This window comes from Alosa pseudoharengus, unplaced genomic scaffold (assembly GCF_046254945.1).
Source record: "Alosa pseudoharengus isolate Yale_2024_CS ecotype anadromous, Long Island Sound unplaced genomic scaffold, YU_APseudo_1.1 YU_APseudo_1.1_scf_19, whole genome shotgun sequence".
Lineage (NCBI taxonomy): Eukaryota > Metazoa > Chordata > Actinopteri > Clupeiformes > Clupeidae > Alosa > Alosa pseudoharengus.
In genome coordinates this window covers 29,434,806-29,452,356 of record NW_027468657.1, presented here as the reverse complement: position 1 = coordinate 29,452,356, position 17,551 = coordinate 29,434,806, and the positions used below count along the sequence as shown (strand labels likewise).

The 17,551-nt window shown below is 40.7% G+C and overlaps 1 long non-coding RNA gene across 1 annotated transcript; it reads left to right on the top strand.

Moving 5' to 3' along the window:
* Positions 1–6,820: 6,820 nt before the first annotated feature.
* LOC143133195 (uncharacterized) lies at positions 6,821–8,812 on the top strand. The gene is made up of 4 exons (XR_012988486.1): positions 6,821–6,966; positions 7,931–7,980; positions 8,171–8,240; positions 8,393–8,812. It is a non-coding gene; the product is annotated as an uncharacterized LOC143133195 (long non-coding RNA).
* The last annotated feature ends 8,739 nt before the right edge of the window (positions 8,813–17,551 follow it).

Below are 17,551 nucleotides of genomic sequence, written 5' to 3'. Positions count from 1 at the left end.
GAAAATTGTAAATAGCCTATTGTCGAGCAGTTAATGGGATAGTTATGGTTGGCTAACTTGATGTGAATACATACACAGGGGAAATTCTTTCTCTTCTCTTTCGTTGTTGAGTTGCCTGATGGTACGCACAGTGCTTACGGCCGTACACCTGCAGGCGCGCCTGATCACTAAAGTTTGCAAGTTGTAGACCAGGGGTGGGCAAACTTTTTGGCTCAAGGGCCACATTGGGTTTTGAAAATTGGCCGGCGGGCCGCACAACAAACCCCCCCACGGCACACGCATAAAAACATACATTTGTTTTAAAATATGAATTGCTTAAAATACTGCTAATTTTATGCTGTTTAACAAAAAATTAATTGTGCACTGTCGCTTTAAGACAGTCGCTTTAATTCACGTTTATTTCTCAATGATCTTCTGCATGCTCCGCTATGGCTAGTGCTGTACCTACGGCTGGGCTCTCTGACAGTTTTTAAATGGTCAGTAGTGGGAACTACTGTTGCCTTCATGATTTCCTTTTCAAACTTTCTTATAAGAAGGAGATATCAATTATCAAAAATCACAAGCCAGCTGGAACCTGCGGCTTTCTCTCTCTCCCTCTCGTGAGTGGAGACGCGTTCCCAATTAAATGGATTGCATGTTCAAGTTAGATCTGCTGCAAAGGAGATAACTAAGAGTTAACTTAGTTAAACATGATGTTATCTCTATTTAACATGATGTTTTGACATTGACATTGTAAACGTTATCTAAGGAGAGTGAAAAGCAGTTTGCAGTAAAGCTAACCAACGTCGTCTCTATCGCAGGAAAAAAATAGCGAGCCTGATAACTAAATGAAATGCTCGGCGGGCCGGATGAAAGTGCTTGGCGGCCGGATCCGGCCCGCGGGCCGCAGTTTGCCCACCCCTGTTGTAGACCTTGGCTGCCCCGATGCACAGACTAAACGGTAAAAGCCTCTACCTTATCCGAACACAACACGCGAAACACAACTTCTGATTGACTGCCTGTTCGAGGGATTTGCGACAGCCTTTCCCAGTTGTTTAACATGTTTGTAGCATATCAGAGTTCAACAAAATTATTTTTAAAAACGGAGGGAATATAGGCTATCAGTTTTTCCCTAATAGCCTACTACGTATCTCTTAGATTTCGCTAATGAGTGTTGTAGGCTATTGACGGCACTAACTTTTACAAAAGACCAGAAAAGAATGTTAAGGCATTTGTGGAGAAGAAGGATGGTTTGTGTGTTTTCTTCCTACACCTCACGGTAAGCTATTTCGTTGCACTGATTGGTTAGGTCTATCCAATTGAGTGTAGAGGCATTCCCCCGTATCGGTTGAAACACGGCCCATAATTATGTCCCAATGGAGCAGTATCAGTGAAAAGGAGGTTTGAGAGGGAGGTGTAGGTGGCTGGCTTAATACCAGTGGAGGTGTCGGTGAGAACAGTTCAGTCCAGTCACTTTTAATTCCACAATTCCTTTTTCATTGATGCTACATTATGGTTGTTGGGTTATGGTTGTGTGTGTATGACTGTCTGGATAGGAGCAGGAGTAGGTGTGTGTGGTATAGTTTAAAAAACGCACACAAGGCAGGAGACACGGCATTTGCAGCAGCACAAACAAGGATTCCTCCATGTGGCTTGAACAAAGGAAGGGCTGTGAAAACAGGTGTTGCCTAATAAAGTCTGTGGCTGATTGGGCTAATTTGGAGCTGCAGTGAACTGAATGGGGAAATGAGTGTCAAAGGAAAATGGGCGTGGCAACTGCTCTGCAAATGCAGCACAGAGCTGAAACCTCCAAACAATCTCATGACTAGAATTGAGTATGACCAGAGACTTTCTAATGTGGAGACACAGCACTCAAAAAATACTCCATAGAAATGCATGGGGCTAGTTTGTAACGCCGTTGTCTACGCATATCCCACCCCTTCCTCGGCAAAACGTCGACATGTGAATACATTGAGCCGATCATGTGGTGTGATGTGAATACATTGAGCCAATCATATGGTGTGTTGTGAAGACATCGTGCCAATCATGTGTTGTGATCTCGCTGCTGGAGCAAGATTGGTGTCGTGAAGCCTTGCGCATGCGCATTTCTGCCGAAATGGATGTCCGACGAGTGCCAAAGCGTTGTCAAATGGCCGTCTAGTGGAGGGACTTGCCTAAAAGGACTTTGGTATGACTGCATCAGGCTACAGCGCTAAGTGCCCCGCTTCTAAATCTTTGAAACTAGTCTAGACCAGGCAAAGTGTGAGCTTGTAGCCATCTGCATTCGGTAGGCTATATTCACCAGACCCATGGCTATAGGCCTACTGAACATACAACTGTGTTCTGTGCCCTGAGCATATGCTTGCCTTTCTCTGTCTATTATCTGCAGCGTTAGGGCCTCGATCCGATGAGATTGCGAGTCTGCGGAGCAGCGAAGTTACAGGCTATGCCCATGCGTCTGTCACACGTCTGATCATTTGCGGCACAAATGAATGGTAGACTATAAAACCGCTGTCCGGAAAAAAAAAACATGTTCCAGATTAAAATATTTCTTAATCATACTCCCTGAGAGAAAAGATTATTGAAACATGTCTATGATAAGTGACATTTCATAGTGAAATTGCTGTGTGTGTGTGTGTGAGATAAATTAGAAAAGGGCCCACCAGACCCATGGTTTGGCCAATAAGTCTGCCTGCATCTGTAAAGCGACGCCACACAGTCAGGACCCTTTTCAGCCAGCTTTCAGTAAGTGCCTGGAGTCCAAATGTGTATAAGGCCGGACATGCATCTGTCAGTTGGTATAACAACTCCCTTCTAAAACTGCACTGAAATTGTATTTGAACCGAGGTCACTCTTGTAAAGGCATTAGCCCACTCCCAACCATGTTGGAATGAAGCTCTTTCCATGTGCTCATTTTGACATTTAAGCAGCTTCAAAGGTCTCTGCACGGCCATGGTTCAGCCTAACCAAACAGACAGCCAGAGCAAGTGAAGAGACCGTTGTAATTTGAATGTAATTTGAACAGGTTGGAGCTAACTGACAGCCTGATTTTTATCTAGTAAAACCACCAAGTCTTACAGTAACGCAGTGTCATGGTTTGTATGGGGAAAGTTCATTAGTGGAATGCAGACATTTGGGCACCCAGTTTCAAATGGATTCTACCCAGAGTTGTTGTTTAGGGTTCAACAGCAGAATGCACATCGAGGCCGATATCCAACTAGACCATGACTCGTGTTCAGAGAATCAAAGTTATATTGATCTCCTACAGCCCAGCGTCCCTGTCACTGTACTGGGGCAGTGGGATTTGATTTCTGGCCAGAGGGAAATTGCCACTTACTAGCTGCCCACCAACCCCACTTCCAGCAGCAACTACCAGGAGGTCTCCCATCCAAGTACTAACCAGGCCCACACCTGCTTAGCTTAAGTAATTCAGCAGAGACAGGCTATCTGTTGGTCTGGCTGTTGGCTATGCTGTCATATCCAAATACTGTTTCAACTGTCATGACGTTACCTGATGAGATTAAGGTTTCTTAATTGCAGTTGTGTGCCCACATTTTACATATACATTTTTCTGTTTCAGAGACAAATGAATTGTCTTAGCCTTGAAATGAGATCCTGGACAGTAAAGACAAAAGGAATGCATTTAGTTCACTTTATTTTCATTTAAACCAAAGGTCTATTTTGATTCGAACGATCTTTCATAATGACCCAAGATAGATTTCAGTGGCATTGTGAGTTTTATTCCAATAATAACCACCACCACAAAATATAGGACCATGCCGTGCCACTTTTTTGGCCTGTCTCATTGTGTTTGTGTAATGTGCTCAGAGCATTGATAATCAGTCTGATTATGTGTGTTGGTTTAAATGAAAATAAAGTGAACTAAATGCATTCCTTTTGTCTTTACTGTCCAGGCTCTCATTTCATTGTGCCTCATATTTGTTTATGATAACCTTATATCTATTTATAACAACACCTCATTTGCTCTACTTTACCTAAAGCTGACAAATAACACCTATGACATTAACATAGTAATTTATAATATTGTGCATATGGGGTAAAGATGCTAGACTCGGTAGTTAGTTCATTGCACCCTTTAATTACTCAGTGAACTTATATCTATCTATCAACATATACTTAGTTGTTTAAGTGCTTATGTGTTATGGTTTATATAATGTTGTTTTATTTTAATTGGGCTGTTAATTAATTTGACATTATTGTTTATTATTGATATTCTCCTTAATGTAGTCTTAGCATGTCATTGTTTTTATATTATTGATTGAATTGACATTATTGTTTTATTATTGCCTTTCCCCTTTTTACATTGCTTTTTTATTAGGCTATTGATTGAATTGATACTATTGTGTACTACAACTATTCTCCTTACTATATTTGACCTACATTTTAATCTGTTCCCTGTTCAATTTTAAATATTATTATGTTGTTTTGTATTTATGTGTCGCTTTGGACAAAGGCGTCTGCTAAATCCATAACCATAACCATAACCATATCTGTTAATAATAGGGTCATATTCTTATCACTTTACTTACAGCTGACAAATAACACTTATGATATTGCATAGCTGTTTGTAATTGTGTGCTGTACGGAGATGTATAAATTATTATAACTTTATTACATATACTTATAGCTATAGATATATAGGACTACAGTAGTAGTCAAAACTCTTTATGCATCACTATATGCATTTAGCAAAGCAAAGTAGTTATGATGCATCATAAAACTGACAAGTGAGAATGCAGATCTGGACATATTTATAATGCATTATTCAGATTAAAATTATAACCATTCATAATTAGCTGTCATAATGCATCATGAAGTTGTTTATGACGACTTGTGAATACATATAGATGGTAATAATGAGCATTACAATGCTTTATAGACACCTTATAAAACATTATGAATGCATTCATAGGGCGTTATAAATACAACCTTCATAGAAAGTGTTACCAACAACCCTATAATTCTGATTCAAAGCAACATCTGAGCTACATATATAAAGCTGATTAAAAGCATTAATGGATTAATGTCAGTTCAGGTCGCCGTTTACACAGTTATGTTGTGTTTGTTTTACTTTTAGAAATCATGATGTTGAATTCTGCAGTGCAAGATTCCTCATAAAGACAGGAGGCAAAAGCAGAAAGAAAGCCACTAATGGAGGTGGATCTCTGATCTCTCTCTATCTCTCTCTCACACACACACACTCACACATATTTATAGATTTCACCTCGTGAGGCACAATGATATAGTATGATGTAGTTTGTTGTAATTTTGGTTCGCCATCATTTAACACATTGAACTGTCAATTATGTTCACATATAAAGTTCTGCTCCATGTGCCCATTTTTCAATTTTTTCAATTTTTTCAATTTGAGCACCTTCCCCTTCAAAGGTCTCTGCACGGCCATGGTTCAGCCTAACCAAACAGACAGCCAGAGCAAGTGAGGAGACGGTTGTAATTTGAATGTACTCAAAAGGTAGGAGCTAACTGACAGCCTGATTTTTATCTAGTAAAACCACCAAGTCTCACAGTAATGCAGTGTCATGGTTTGTATTGGGAAAGTTAATTAGTTAAACTACAAAGTCTCATAGTAACATCAAAGTTATATTTCTAACCGGGACATTTATAATTGATAAATTTACAGGTATAGTCTAGTTATATGTGGGCATGAGTCAGAGAACCAATTCATTGGCTAGCCTGAAGGAGAGAATTGCAATGAGACAGAGACTATTGTATGGTATCCCCAACATATCCTGGCATATGGCGGATTGCAAAATGTATGAATTAAGACATGTCATATGAAACTGACTGCGTGTGTTTGTGTGTGTGTGATTATTTTCATGATCAAATGATCCCAGAGGTGGTCTTATCAGTTCACTAGCCACATTTTCTTCTCATCAACTCCATCTGCCCATACAAATCCTGCACCTGAAAGTGTGGCCCCCTGCCCATTATAATCCTGTAGCCCTGGTGATATGTCCGGAGCTCCTGGTCACTTATGGTATCCTGGATTACAGATTACCTGACCGAGCGGCCACAGTTTGTTAGATTGAAGAACTGTCTCTCAGACACTGTGATCAGCAGCACCAGAGCTCCACAGGGAACTGTGCTCTCTCCAGTACTGTTCACCCTGTACACATCTGACTTCTGCTACAATACTGAGTCATGCCACATGCAGAAGTTTTCAGATATTAGCACACATGACCAATGGCTTCTGCTACAATACTTAATGGCTGTAACCCTATTACCTCAACCTATTCTTGCATTGACATAGTTTTTATATTACCTTGTATAGTTTTTATATTACATTATACATTACTCTCTTATTTGTCCATATTATTTATGCTGGTCTCTAGACCTTATTCTTGCACTGTTGCACTGTTGGACTACTGTTGGACTGCTTTTTGCACCTTCACCATGACACTCACTCTCTTGAGCACCTTACCATGCACACAGAACTACAGGCCTGTCCTGGCCCTGTCACTGCAAGCATCTCATGCTTGATCATCCTCAAGCACACTGGATTTTTACATTTTAATTTATATAGTACATTTAGTATTTAGTTTTGTTAGTTTTTCTTATCTTCTACTGTCTCTATTGTACAGTGCAGTTTTTTGTTATATGTATATACTTATATTTACCCTTTCTGCTGTAAGTGCATGTTGTGTGTGATGTTTGTATGCTACTGAGACCTTGAATTTCCCCTTGGGGATCAATGAAGTATCTATCTATCCATGACCACGTGGAATCCTCCTGCACTGGAGAAGGTGTGGCCACTGGGCCTTCTATAAAGATGGCCGTTTCTGTGCTGTTGAGCTCAGACATCCGAGAACTTCATCTGAGACGCATCACCTTACAGACTGCTATCAGAGACAGCCCGCTGATCCAGCAGCCCACTGACGGACCAACCTGTTGACCAATCACATATCAGACAGACCTCCTCTGGAGTCTCAACCCATCTGTCTTCAGGTCTGTATTTGAGTCTGCTGGACTTTGGCTAGTTTACATTTTTATATAATATTTCACTGAGACTTGTCCATAGGGATTCAAATGAGGCGTTGACGTTCACACATGAACTATAATGATAACGACATGAAGAACGATATCGTTGGGGATTACTTTCAGAGCGATTTTTAGAACGATAAAAAGCTAATAGCCAATCAGAACCCATTGAATTTTAGCCGTCACATTCATTAACACAAGGAGAGACTTTGTTTATCGTTGTTCAATGCTTTTATCATTATGGTTATAGTTATCGTTCTTGGTGTGAATAGCCCTTAAGTTAAACTTTTTTTTCTTTCCAATCCATTCTTTTTTCCTCCTCAATCTCAATAAAATATTATTTATTTGTAAATTCTATGCTCATTTTACTAAGTCATTCACTTATCTTACTAAATTGTGGGTTTGTTTCACTAAATTGTGCTCTCATTTTAATTTTTAAAATTTTAATTTAACGAGTGCACAGTTTAGTAAAAATTGGCACACTATTTAGGGCGGGTGCTCGGACCCGCCATTGCCACTTGTGGCTATATTGTTTCCGTGAACTTATTCAAAGCCTTGGCCCAAACCCCAAAATCACTGATGAATACACCCACACACCAACTCATAATTTATATAGACAATACAACCTCATAATCACACCATCACTCAACTGCAGAAGTTACTCTTGGTGTTGACTCAGGAGGTAAGTAGGCTATAGAAAAGCATATCAGTGATGCTTCTGAAATATAATTATGAATCAGTCATGAATCAATATCAATTATGAATCCATGTATATCCATGGCCCTCAAGGCATTGATCAGTGCACATGATCTCTATAGATACTTGGAAATTTGCTTGGCTGTTTCAAACAATGATTACTTTAGTTTTATCTAGTGTTTTTTGTTTATCTTGCACAATTTTTTGTAATTTTGTGTTTTGTTCCTCTATTTAGTGAAAAACAAAACGTGAAGCATGGCTCAAAAACTTGCTCTGATCATTGTGGTAAGTAAGTCTAGAATAGCCATGTCTATTATTTATTTCCTTTAATATTTGCTTGTGTCTCACCTTCACATGACTATGAACCAAAGCTCTAAGGATGTAATGAAACCATGGTACCTACAAAATAGAGCCAAATTGTGTACATTAATGTATATTTATATAACCATGTCCATTGCACTGTGTCACTTTTCAGATTTTTCTGGTGGTTGGTCAGTTAGGGCAAACTTCTGCAGATAATGATGTCCTGTCCGATGGCTCAGCAGGTGAGAGAAATTTGCACACAGTATGACCTTTGACCTTCAATTCAAACAATACATAAAACATAATTTTGGTTATTGATAACCTTAATGTGTATTAAAAGACTATGGAGCCCGTATTCACCCACTGCTTGTTCTCATCTCATATCCCACTCCAGAGTACCTGGCCTATGAGAAGCACCCACTTGCAAAGCGTATCCCTGGCAAAGTTGCAGTGAACTTGGCTAAAGCAGCACTTGGTGGAACATTTGGTGGAGCATTATCTGGAGGAGTACTTGGAGCACTTACTGAAGTAGCAGATAAAGGACTTAAAGGAGACATATTGAAGAAGGCAGGTATAGGAGCAGCGCTTGGTGCTGCTGGTGGAGGAGTTATGACAGGATTTAAAGGAGCAAATACTTTGATCAATGCAGCTAAACATGGAGCTGAAGTAGGAACTGGAATAGTAGTTGTAGATGCAGTTAATGATAAAGTTAAAGGACATAGATAAAAAATGATGACATGTGTACTTATACTGTAGTTGTGAACTTGCAGTATCAAATATTTATGTAATAAAGTAAAATAAAATATCAGCAGCATTTACCTGGTCATGTCATAATTTTCAACAATTCTCCATACATAAGACACACACACACACACACACACACAATACTGTGTACTTTGTTGTACTGTTGACTTTGATGTACTGTTGTATTTTCTTTTAAAAATCAGATTTAGTACATACAGTACACACATACAGATGAATAGAGTGTGCTGGGGTGGTTGGATTTTTTAATAAATGTCCATGCTTTACAACTCCATCATCTGATCAGGATGGAGGGGAATTTATATCCACGCATGCTCTGAGCTGTGCACCACCTTTGCACTCATTGGCTGTGCAGCTCCCACACCATGCAGTGATGCCTCCGGTCATATCCATATAGTCATACTAGTATGTAGAAGAAAATTCACAAACATACAGTAAGGGTCACTTTAAGGCACACACACACACACAAACGTCTGGCTACCTTTTGTAACCGAGGTTCCCTGAAGTAGCTCCAGGAATCTGGGACAGGGTGAGACTGCAAAGATGTCATAAATGCATGCAGTTTCATACTCCCTGAGAGAAAAGATTAAAAAATGTGAAACTGCTGTGTGTGTGTGTGTGTGTGTGTGTGATAAATTAGAAAAGGGCCCACCATACCCATGGTTTGACAAATGAGACCAGTGCCGGTTCAGACCTCCATGGGGCCCTAAGCAAAATCCTACTAAGGGGCCCTCCTACCTGAACTCTGAGAACCAAAATGTAACCATTTTTTTACAGGCAATACAGCCCCCCCCATTTTGGATGTCTACAGATGTTACCAAACATAGGGCCAGATGTACGTACATTTGCGAACGTAGCAGTATCAGCGTCATGGACACGCCGCAGACTGCGAACGCTGTCAGACCCAAGTTTCCGTCGTAATTATCAAAAGTTCAATCCTTAGTGTAAACTGCTAGCCTGGCGCGTCTAGATTTCTAGGCTAGTAAACTGCGCCTTTCTCCGCCCATAAACGCAATTTACGAACATCCACAACTGAATGGCAGCGCCTATACAATCCCAGTTGAATGAAGTAAACTGATGACAACATTAAAAAGAATCAAACGTTTAGCGATCATGAAATAATATTATACATGATAAGATGTAAACAAGCAGGGAGATAATGAAGATCAGTAGTTCTACTCAAACTACGTGTGCACGTAGGCTATGGAAGATTGGTCAAATCTAGCAAGTAGGAAAGTTTAAGTGAATGACGTGAAAGTGAAAGTAAGACATTCGAAAGGCCAACGAAAGTTAAGGTTGCTTTTGGTAATACAAATACTTTCACCACAAAAAACTGGTGCTCTAAATAGTGATTCTGTTGTCTTTGAAAGGTTCTCTTATTGACGCATTGAACTGCAATTTGGATTAACACCTGCTTTTACAAGGCGGAAGTATTTAGGCGCAGAATAGACGTGCACTTTCAGGAGCAGTCTTTGTACATACCGTGGAATACATAACTAGGCGCTATTTACTCTTCCCCTCCCATCTTTTTACGCTAAACTCCCACTTTCCCCTGGATCCTCCCAACAATGCATATGCATGACATGACAAACGCAATCTGCCACTCTCAGCTCCCGCGACATGCAGTTTGCGCTTTTACATCATTGCAGCCTGTTTGTAGGCTACATACCTCGCAATGATTTTATACGCACATTGCGAAACAAATACGCCCAGTTTTAGGGTCTGGGCTGTTTGCTTTTGATGCTTGCTGTACATATCCCATTACAAAACTGCAGTTTTTTCGGAGTACAGTGCAGTTATATGTAAGGCACTTGTTTACCCGACTATACCACCCAATTAAAGAGCTGGGAACTCTAACAATGCACTAAACTGCAAGTTCTTTTAATTTGGTGAGAGCAACAGAACAGAACAGCAAATCCGTATAAATATATAGGCTATTTATTAAAAGCTCTCGATTAAAAGTGTACACCACTCATTCATGCATTGGGCAATCTGAATAGCAAGTCAAAGTTTCATTCGATAAAGGCACACACACAGCTGACACTACACCAAGCCCACACAGTCCATATGGGGGATCCCCTCTTTATCAGTCCATTTCACATCAGCGTCTCCAAGGCACACCTATAACTCACACGCGCTTACACAACATAACGGATGCCAGCTAGCTTAGCTGTGCTTGTGGAACGTTGGTAAACCTCACTCCCCGACGTCTCAAGAGTGCTGCTGGCATGCGAGCCAGTAGCCTGGGCTTTTAGCTCAGTGGTTAGAGCGTTCGTCTCCCATGCCGGTGTGTGTGTCAAGGTGGAGGGTTGGAGGCCCGTGAGCGAACGAACCGACCTTGTGACATTGGTGCCGTGACCCGGATCGGGAGTGAGGTTTAGGGGGGTGAGTGGTTCAACACAACGCAGGTTACATACACACGACAAAAGAGAAGCCGCCCGTATCTCCACAGCTAACACCAAATAGAGCGATGAGCGATCATGCATTAAACACACTATTAGGGGTTTGCACGGACGTCACGTTCTGACCAGTAACCATGGTAACCAAGCATGCGCGGCCATATTGCCAATACTCAGTGAATGAAGTACAATGGAGTAGGCTATTATGCACTTTGGATATCTTACGTGATTGTAGCCGTGTCTAAACAACAGAAAAATGCATCTAAGATGCAAAGGCATATAGGGCAGAACTTGGACCACAAGAGAAGGCGCGATGTTTCGAGAAATTACGGTTTATTGGCAGCGCAGATCCATATGAGTTGGGTGAGGGAGACGAAGTACCAAGTTCAACCACAAGCGCCCCCCCTTCCTCTGATAACTTCTGGCATTATTCTCCTTTCTCCCTGGTTTTTTAATAACTTTTGAAAGTCGATACCTACACCAGATTTTTTTTCTCAGTCTGACCTATTGGTACAACCTAAAACACGGCAATAATTAACCATTTTCCTTGACGATGTTAGAGATTTACTTCAGTACTTCAGTTTACTTCTAATGCTTTCTAATGAGGCGAGTATCTCCAATATGGCAACGTCCAGATCTGATGACACGCCATGCAAACCCCTAATAATTCCCCATACTACCCACATAGGCTATAATAGGCTATATTCACGGGCGGCAGTCTAGAATTCTCAATTGACGTGTTGCAATAATCGTTGAACTCATGCAGCGAGGATTAGATCATGAACTTGAACCAATGCGGCACTCACCATCAAACTGGGAGCAGACGTATCTGACTCCCAGTCAGCCACTGTTCTTCACCCAATTTGGCCCACCATCAAATGCTTGACCTCTTTGGAAAGCTCAGACACAGTAGTTTCAGTAGAGACCATCAGAATAACTGTGTGATATACTGACACAGGGCTACAGACAGGGGCGCCTTAATGCCACATTACATGTCATTTACATTACATTACATTACATTACATTTGGCTGACGCTTTTTTAGCCAAAACGACTTATAACATGGTAAACAGTTTAAGTTTTAAAGCAATTCTCAACAATTTTAGGACAATTTAAAAAACGGTAGAGTACAGTAAGAATAAGTGCATCAGTGAGTGCTGTTTTTAACAGTTACGTGTCAGTTTAAAACGGCTGGTGAGTGCTAGGATCAGCAAGACTTGTTGTAAGTGATGCTATGAGAGGAGATGTTCTCTAAAGAGCTGGGTCTTCAGGAGTTTTTTGAAAATGGAGAGGGATGTCCCTGCCCTTGTAGGAACTGGCAGCGTGTTCCACCAACGAGGAAGATGAGAAAGGTTTGGATTGGCCTGAGTGTACCGGTGGTAGAGCTAGCCACCTGAGGCCCCTGGGCTATATGTTTTATGGGTTACACATATGGACGTTTCAAGCTTTTCAAAAGTACATGTGTTTGTCGTGTCGGGGGGTTCCCCAGGAGGTTTTTTGAAATTCTGTCTACTTAACACACCATTCTAATGCAGATTGGGAGGGACAGAAATACTTTTAGCCTAAGTAGCTGGCTCATGTGACGTGAACATTGGCTACCTTATGCATTATCACTACACTTTCCAACATGGTAACCTGCGTTGTGTTGAACCTGCGCGATTCAGCCCTGCACACGCCCGGACTCGAACCCGCGAACAGCAACACCTCGGATCGGGAGGCGAGCGCACTAACAATTGAGCCAATAGCCCAGGCTACTGGCTCGCATGCCAGCAGCACTCTTGAGGCATCGGGGAGTGAGGTTTACCAACGTTCCACAAGCACAGCTAAGCTAGCTGGCATCCGTTACAGAGACATATCTCACGTTAACATAGGATATTATTTGTGCGAATATGGGTTAGCACAAACTTAGCTTTTGGTGAACGGAGATGCAGATCACTTAATTTCTTTGCGCAACAGCCCATGTTCTGCGTTCACTCCAGTGAGACAAGTGAAATAGGCCTACATGTTTTTAAAGCCGTTTCATTGCCAGGCTATTTGCTACGATATTTACCTGCTATGCCTTCTGTTTTCATAGAATGTTACAGGAATCCACCTCATTCGTTTATCGTTGCTTCAATCCAACCCACGTTTTCTCCAGAGTTTGTAAGTTTGTCAGTCAGTTTCAGCTTCTCCTCTAGCTCCTCTACTACACCCGTTGGGATTTATTAAGTTTTGCTACATTTTGTTACACTTTAGAAGAGAAGACAAAGGGGGCCTCTGTATCGATGTCATTGTAGAGCAGTGCGATGTAGGCTAGCTCCAGAGTAGGCTGATGACTGACGCCGCGAATACGGACACGGCAGTTTATTATTATTGATTATCATTATTATTATTAGGAGGCCCCTCATTGGTCGAGGCCCCTGGGCTTCAGCCCAGGTAAGCCCCTGCATTAAGGCGCCAGTGGCTACAGAGGTTAGAATATAGTTTTTTCTTCCTGTCGGATTGCAAGCATCTCTGAACTGACCACAATTCAGCCCTATAGGTCACTTGAATGAACTTAGAAATTTCAATTCAATTTCAATTTATTGTGCTTATAGAGCGCCAAAACATTACACATGTATCATGGCGCTTTACAGAATGTAGGCAAGAAAAGAGGGAGAAAAGAAAAGGAAGAAAGAAAGAAAGAAGGCCCATGGGTAACAGGGGCGAGGAAAACTCCCTAGAATTGAAGATACATATAGGAAGAAACCTCGAGCAGATCCACGACTCAAGGGCCTGACCCATCTGCCTAGGGTCAATACGGACAGTAAGGTCTGTAAACAATGACAAATACATATGACAGTCAGGTGTTGAGAATAGGACATGGTGTTTAAAGCACCTGAGGTGAAAGTTACAAGAGGACACAAAGAGACACAAATAGTCTGTTGATTTGATTGAACGGTCATCCAGCCAATCACATCAAGTTAGCCAGTGAAGAACCAGAGCCGCTCTGATCAAATTCAAGGTGTGCGTCTGTGCTGCTGCTTGGGTCTGCATTATAACGTCTGCAGTGAGCAGATTTCAGGTAGAATTGAAATGATAATTGTTACCGCATTATGCTAATTTAGTAAACCAAAATTCACTGTCTGACAGTTTTTGTCACAATGTATCAATGCAGGGAGTCAAAGTGAAAGCGGGGGTGCTGTTGTGCAGAAAGACCCTTGGCTACTGTTCTCAGAGCATTATGCTTTCTCTGTCTATGATCTGCAGCTTTTCTCAAACTATGGGCCTCCTCAACAATTAACCTACTGGTCCACGTATAGCCGCAAAATTAAGTTATGCCCGGTGCTTCGTCTGATCTGATTTCACTGTCAGTGTGTGTCGTAGTGCTACATCTACTGGAGATCTTAATGTCTTAAATACGATCGCGTTCCATTTAGAACATCTTATTTTGATCTTACAAACGGAGGCGTCAAGACACATTTGAGTTCTACATCTGAGAACTAAGATTTCCAGCATGTAGAACTCAAATAGAACGCTTATGAGCGCTCATACAATGTGTGTGTCCCTGCAGCAAGTGAAACTGGAGGTAACGTGGGCTAGAAGCAACAATAGTTTAAACAACAACGTGGCTTCCTGTAACTATCAATGGAAAAATCATAGAAACTGCTAATCATAATCTTTAAGTTGACATTATTAAGCTGGCTATGCAACACAATTTATTTATATTCCCTTTGCATATGTTTGGGTAGACTTCAAACGTTTTTGAATTTGAGCTTACAGTTCTGTCACTATTCTGTGTCCTTTACATTTATTTAATAAGTATGATACCTCGAAATTAGGCTGCTGTCTGTTAGGGCAATTTATTGTAGCCTGCTAACCCATATGCACAAAACATAATTTCTGAAATGATTTCTTGATTTATAACATGAGATATATCTCCATGTAGGGTAGTGTCAAATAGTGAAGTGATAGCAGGTAGATCATGTAGACCTACATGTGACATGAGCCACACATATGAGGGGCGCTGCTTCTTCTGTCCCTCCCAAACTGCCTTAAAATGGTGTGTTTAGCAATCAGAATTTCATTTTTTTTCGGGGTAGAAACTGCCGGACACCAATATAGTCCGCACCCTCTCAGAAAATACTTACAACGTCCCTGTAGGGAGTTATTTATAATTTGGCAAGATTGTTTCATTTTCCTATCCCACAACCCCCACACTTTTAAAAAGCTTGATACGCCCCTGTGTATTTGGATTGTATGTCAGCTGTTCTGATATAGAATGACTACACAAAATATGGAATAATTACACAAAAGTCTTTATTTTTGCATTTACTTTGTTGGTTCAATGGTTGTGTATAAGATAAACTATACATCTGCACAACTAATATTGGATAAAACAACATGAAGATTCAATTTCTGTGGATTCTTCTGTGAATATTTCAGTACCATGTTGCATCTACTTATTGTGCTGCAGCTACACTGCAGCCAGAGTTCAGGGTAGCACCAAAAGCGGAGGAGGGGGAGGAGGGTAGCAGGGATTGAATTTAATTAAGAAGACATGATCAATCTAACAATGTAAAGCACTATACAGACTGTACATAAATGGTCATTTTTGAATTCCCAAGAGTCCAAGCTTTCACATGGTGTATAATAAGGGTGTCACGATTTCGATTTTATTTCGAAATCGATCGAAATTACATCTCAATCTCGAACTTCGAACTTAAAAGTAGAATCGACGATGCAGCCACACCCCCAATGTCACGTCCAGCATGTATGCCAAGACGCACAAACACACATGCACGTGCTGAACTGCAGTGTCAACACTCCTCTAATTTTAGGCTGCAGCCAGTTAAAATATAGGCCTACACATCAACCTACCGAAATCAAAGCCCCTCTTGCTACTTTGAAATCACCGGTGTGGAAGTATTCGTTCATTCACGTCAATTAAAACTAACTTAGCCTACTCAACTTAGCAAGTGAAAAGATGGTCTAATTACAATCCAAAGTTACTTTAAGGCTTAAAATCCACATTTACATATTCCATTAACACTAACCTTGGGTCTCTTCGGAGTGTGCTGAAACAATCAAATTAACATTCTGTGTTGTTTCCTTTCAATATGTTCACGTCTCTGTTTTAGCCTAATGTTAGTTCTGTTTACATTACAACCTAGCGGTTGGAACGGTTTTAAAGCGGTTTCAAAATAAAAGCCCCCCGAAAAAGAAAAGGAAAAGACCAAAAAGAGTAAATAACATATAAGGAATGCATTAATAGTAATATTTGAAAAAGATCGAATCGAATCGTGACTTTAAAATCGAAAATGACATCGAATCGAGGATTTGGAGAATCGTGACACCCCTAGTGTATAATATTACATCACATGCTACATAGCAATATGGTGCATACAATTGATTTTGAATGTTGGGGGTTGGTGTCCGTTAAAAAATATTAATGAAAAGTCCAAAAATGTTTGTTCACAGTATTTGTATTTATTCAGTACCTTGTGGTGTATGTGTATAAAGTATATACTCTTTTGATCCCATGAGGGCAGGGGCACAGCTACCCGTTTTTTGAGGGGTATACAACAACAAATTGGCGCCCCCCACCCCACCCCCTCAAAAAACACATCTAAAGTAAAACAAAAGGCCAATAATGTACTACATATTTAGCTTGGGTTTTCCCATGCTGCCTTACGAGCGCGATTTTATTCATGAGGTCTGACGTTAGCCAGGCTACTACATATTATTATTTTTTAAGAAATTTGGCTAATTTGAACTTGAAGTTAACTTAAATTGTTAAATGTTGCATTGTCACTTTAAGAGAGTCTAAACGGTTCTCATAACGTCCATTTGCCAGCTGTTGCTCACAATAGATAAGGCTGATCCAACTCTAGACTTTGTTTGCGCCACATTGCGCCACATTGACAGCACAATATTAAAGGAACCATATGTAAGATTGTGGCCAAAACTGGTACTGCAATCACTTTCAAATTACTGTAGAGCAGTGTATCCCCTCCCCCTCGACTCGAGGTTGCCAACCCGGATGCCGAAACACTACTGACTTTGTGATTAGCAGATAGGTGGAGGGTGGCGGATGAGGCCAAAACATAACATGACATGACAAAACACAACATTAACATCAGTTGAGGGCTGCAACTTGACTTTTTAAATGACAATATCCTGGTCGAACTACTGTTGTCAGTGATATAAGTATTTGAAATGAACATGATTTCTTAATGTCTAGTGACATATCAGGGCCATTTTTTGATTAATTTAAATACATTTCTTACATATGGTTCCTTTAAGTTATTACAAGTGATGGTAATTTTGATACCATAGATTTAATAGAGACCCAGTCAGACCAATAGTTATTTACAATGATGCGCATCAAGGGAGACAGCGTGACTTCACCTAAAGATCCATCAGCTGCTCTAA